The sequence below is a fragment of the Triticum aestivum genome, chromosome 6A, assembly GCF_018294505.1.
Source record: "Triticum aestivum cultivar Chinese Spring chromosome 6A, IWGSC CS RefSeq v2.1, whole genome shotgun sequence".
Lineage (NCBI taxonomy): Eukaryota > Viridiplantae > Streptophyta > Magnoliopsida > Poales > Poaceae > Triticum > Triticum aestivum.
The window spans coordinates 476,552,632-476,557,946 of record NC_057809.1 but is presented as its reverse complement, the minus strand read 5'-3'; positions in this window follow the sequence as shown (position 1 = coordinate 476,557,946).

The window sequence follows — 5,315 nt, the reverse complement described above, 5'->3', positions numbered from 1 at the left end:
GGCCTCCTTTATTTCTTGACGTAGGGTCAAAGTCTCCTGGATCATGTTCGGTGAGAAAATCACGTTCCCGAAGGTTTCATTCCGTTTGGACTCCGTTTGATATTCCTTTTCTTCGAAACCCTAAAATAGGCAAAAAAACAGCAATTCTGGGCTGGGCCTCTGGTTAATAGGTTAGTCCCAAAAATAATATAAAAGTGGATAATAAAGCCCAATAATGTCCAAAACAGTAGATAATATAGCATCAAGCAATCAAAAATTATAGATACGTTGGAGACATATCACTAGTTTCGTGATCTATCTATCTATGTAATCGAGTTGAGAGTTATATAATAAAGAGTAGTTTGAGTTTTTCTTCTTTACTTTTATGTTTCAATCTTAGCAACGAAAATAATGAAAAGATCATATGCTAATCTTATGGAAAGTAATGACATTACATAAGTAAAAGTATAAGTGGTAAAATTTATTGAAAGTTAACCAACATAGCATTGGTCAATGAAGCAATTCATGAAAGAATTAATATGGGAACAGAAGATTCACATATAAATATACTATCTTGGACATCTTTTATGATTGTGAGCCCCCATTAAGTATTTTATGTCAAATTGTTGACGCTGGACAAAGAAGACAACATAATGAGTTATGTTATCTTATATCCACATATAAGTTATATTACCATGGATCCTCCAACATGTGGTGCTTGCTCAATATCCTTGCTAGCCAAAAATCTGCACTATGTAGAGATACTACTTGTGCTTCCAAAAACCCTTAAACCTAGTTCCATGTCATGAGAGTCCACTATACCTACCTAGGGATTGAATAATATCCTTCAAGTAAGTTGTCATCAGTGCATAAGGCCATTAAAATTTTCTTCTAAATATTGATGATCTTTTATTGCAAGGGAAGATAAGCTTTGTATGATCTTGTGATGGTAAAGAAATAAAAGCGATGGACTGCATAATAAAGGTTGCTATCACAAGGGGCAATATAAAATTATGTTCCTTTGCATTAAGAGCTTGCACATCCAAAAACAAAAAGCGCATGAAAACCTCTGCTTCCCTCTGCGAAGGGCCTATCTTTTACTTTTTATGTATTTACTTTCTATGCAAGAGTCAATAGTGTTCTCCTCTATTCCCTTTTTATTTTTCTCTTTTGCAAGAATCATGTATTCGGGAAAGATCTAGGCATATATATCCAGTTGGATATGAGTGGTCATGAGTTATTATGGTTGACATTATCCTTGAGGTAAATGAGTTGGGAGGCGAAATTGTAAGGCCCTATATTTCTACGTGTCTGGCTGAAACTTTTGCTCCATATATATGTCATGAGTGTTAGCAATCATAGAAAACTAAATGATGGTTGATTATGTGAACTTGCTAACCAAAAGCTCCTACATGGGACCCTTCCTGAAAAGATGATGAATTATAATCACCTTGTTGACTGAGAACATAGTTTGTTAGTTTTCAAGAAAGTTTATGCCTTATTCTTTGTTGTTGTGGTGAATTAATACTTGCTCAGGGGAAGTTTTACAATAATGTATATTGCTGCTATAATAATGATCGTGATGCTATACTATGTCCGTATTTTGTTTTTAACACCTCTCTCTCTCTCTAATCATGTGGGCACGATTATCGACATCGGCTTTCACTTGAGGACAAGCGAGGTCTAAGCTTGGGGGAGTTGATACGTCCATTTTGCATCATGTTTTCCTACTATTATTCATAGTGTTTTTAAACAATATAACACTTTGTGGAGCAATTCTAATGCCCTTTCTCTCTTAATTTGCAAGATTTACATGAAGAGGGAGTTTGCTGGTAGCTGGAATTCTGGACCTGAAAAAGCTATGTCAGAGATACCTATTCTGCACATCTCCAAATGAGTTGAAATTTCACGGAGAATTATTTTGGAATAAATAAAAATACGAGAATAAAGAAATACTAGAGGAGGCCAGCCAGGTGCCCATGAGGAACTAGGGCGCGCCCTGGTGCCTCGTGGGGCCCCTGGTCTACCCCAAGTGCCCATCTTCTGGTATATAAGCCCATTCGCCCTAGAAAAAAATAAGGAGGCGACTTTAGGGATGGAGCGCCGCCATCTCGAGGCGGGACTTGGGCAGGAGCACTTTTGCTCTCCGATGGAGTGATTCCGCCGGGGATACTTCCCTCTAGGAGGGGGAATCGAAGCAATTGTCATCACCAATAACCCTCTCATCGTGGGAGAACCAATCTTCATCAACATCTTCACAAGCACCTTCTCATATTGAAAGTGCAACTAATCCACGGGTGGTTTTTGTAATTCATAGGAACATATACCTCATTGAACTAATGTCTATTCAAGATAAACATTTTAGGATGCCCAATGATTGGAATGAAAAGGACTACATATGTGAACCCCTCAAAATGCTAAGGACAAAGATTGGCAAAAGCTCAAGACTCTAAATTTTTGTTTAAGTGATCCAAGATCACATTGAGTCCATAGGAAAGCCAATACTATTAAAAGGGGATGAGGTGTTGCGTAATGATGTTTTTGCTCATATTGATCCAAAACCCTCAACCACTTTCTCCATCCAAATATGTCCAAACCCTAAACTCTAACTCGTCCATACCGATATTTTTTGCTCGGAGCCATCGAGTTCATCTAAACTTAGCCACTGCCAAAACCCTAACAATTCAGATCCATCGATATGGATCTCGGTCCCATCGAGATGGCCTTGTCAGCTCTCTATTGGTTGTTGTAACTATTTCGATCTCACTAAGAATTGCAATCGGTCTCATCGAGATGGCTTGACCGATTGTCTGTTGCCTTGCTGCTTCACATTGCTCCCGCCGAGATGATGCAATCAGTGCCACCGAGATGAGTGAAAAGTGTGTAATAGTTGGATTTTGTGTGGAGGCTATATATACCCCTCCACCCCTACTTCCTCATTAAGGAGAGCCATCAGAGCGTGCCTACACTTCCACCATTCATTTTATGAGAGATAACCACCTCCTCATGTGTTGAGATCAAGAGATTTCATTCCTACCATTTGAACCTTGATTTCTAGCCTTCCCCAAGTTGGTTCCCACTCAAATCCTTCTTTCACCATAGCCAAATCTATGAGAGAGAGAGAGTTGAGTGCTGGGGAGACTATCATTTGAAGCACAAGAGCAAGGAGTTCATCATCAACACACCGTCAATTACCTTTTGGAGAGTGGTGTCTCCTAGATTGGTTAGGTGTCGCTTGGGAGCCTCTGACATGATGTGGAGCTGAACCAAGAAGTTTGTAAGGACAAGGAGATCGCCTACTTCATGAAGATCTACCCAAGTGAGGCAAGTCCTTCGTGGGTGATGGCCATGGTGGGATAGACAAGGTTGCTTCTTCGTTGGTGGAACCCTTTGTGGACTCGCGCAGCCATTACCTTCATGGGTTGAAGTCTCCATCAACGTGGATGTACAATAGCACCACCTATCAGAACCACGCAAAAAACCTTCGTGTCTCCATTGTGTTTGCCTTCTCCAAACCCTTCCCATTACTTACATGTGCAATGTTTTACATTCCGCTGCTATACTCTCAGACTTGCATGTGTATGGTGTTACTTGACTTGTTATAATTGCTAAAATCTGCCCACAACTAAAATTGGGAAAATGGTAGATTTTTATCTGGTCAAGTAGTCTAATCACCCCCCTCTAGACATACTTTCGATCCTACAAGTGGTATCAGATCTTTGGTCTCCATAAGCCTTTATTTCCATTGCTTTGGTGATCATAGCCTTGGTTTCACAACCTAGGAGAGTATAGCGTCTAGTGAGGGTAACTATCACCGAAGAGGTCCTTCTCTGATGGTACAAATTTTGCTAGCTGGAAGCATACGATGAAAATGCATATTCTTGGTTATAACCCCGTCATTTGGGATGTTGTTCGTATTGGCTTGCAAGGTGAATTCTTTGGGGATGGTAGAGAACTGGATCATGAAGCGTGTCGGATTTCGGGTTCCGGCAGACCCTTGAGGTTCAAACACTGGGGTGCGCGCGGAGATTTCGCCTCCTACCTCCTTGCTCCCCTCCGCCACGCTAGGATCAAAGCTACGAAAAGAACAACACGAGGGACACAGGGTTTATACTGGTTCGGGCCACCGTTGTGGTGTAATACCCTACTCTAGTGTGTGGTGTGGTGGATTGCCTCTTGGGCTGATGATAATGGACAGTACAAGGAAGAACAGCCTCGCGAGGGTCTGTTCTTGGCTGGGGCGGTGAACTGCCGGGAGAAGTTCAGCCACCTTTCTCTATCTCTCTCTCTCTCTCTCTCTCTCTCTCTCTCTCTTTACCACCTCTCTACTTGTCGAGCCCTTGGAGGAGACTGAGCCGAACCCCCTTGGAGGAGACTGAGCCGAACCCCTTGCTACGCGGGTGGCTGGTCCTATTTATAGTGGCCCTGGTCCTCTCCCCAAATATTGAACGGGAAGGGAGACAACAATGGCGGGCTAATTTGAAGGGGGACAACAAGTATCAACTATCCTGACAAAAGTAGTCTTCGCCTGCGCAAAGCTCTGGTGATGATGCCGTCTTGGGCTCCACGGTGACCTCCATCTCGTAGTCCTCCTGGTCTTGGTCTCGTTGCACCGAAACGGGAACCTTTGCATGATGCCTCGGTACTCCGCGGCTGTGCTTGCCCCCTTTGCACCAAAGAGGAAAGGAGGACATTGCGCTGGCTGGCACCCGCCTGGCGCCCTGAGTCGTCATGGCTTGCGTCACGGGCACCTCGCGAGGTACCCCGCCTTGATCTCTCCGGCTCCTCGCGAGCCAGCCTGACAAGGCCGTTCTTGAGGAAGCTCCGTGTCGTCCACCCCGCGAGGCTTGGCCCCTCGAGAGGGTCTTGGTTTTGTGCTGATGAAGATGGGCCGTGCTGTGGGCCCCCCTTTGAGCCACGCCGCAGTCACGCAAGTCTGGGGACCCCCGTTCCCAGAACACCGACAGTAGCCCCCGGGCCCAAGGCACGCCCGGACTTGGCCGTGCAGGGAGGCGAAAGGGCAAGAGCGAAGCGCCGCGGGCCCTAACAGCCTGCGGCCTTGGGCGCCGCGTGGCAGTTGATTGGACGTGGGCGGCACTGTTCCCCCACGCCCTCCTTATCTTGCGCCTTGCTAGGCGGACCCGTAGTCGCACATAGCCGTTCCCCTTTCATCGCCCGAGCGCTTCCTGTCCTTCCTTCGCTCGAACCCTGGTTCCTGTTTTCAATTCAGTCTTGAATCATTCCCCCCCCCCTTTGCTATCGCCATGGCCCCGACGAAGAAGGGAAGAGGGAAGAATCCCGCGTCTCCGCCTCGCCCGCCGCCGTTGGCGGCCCCC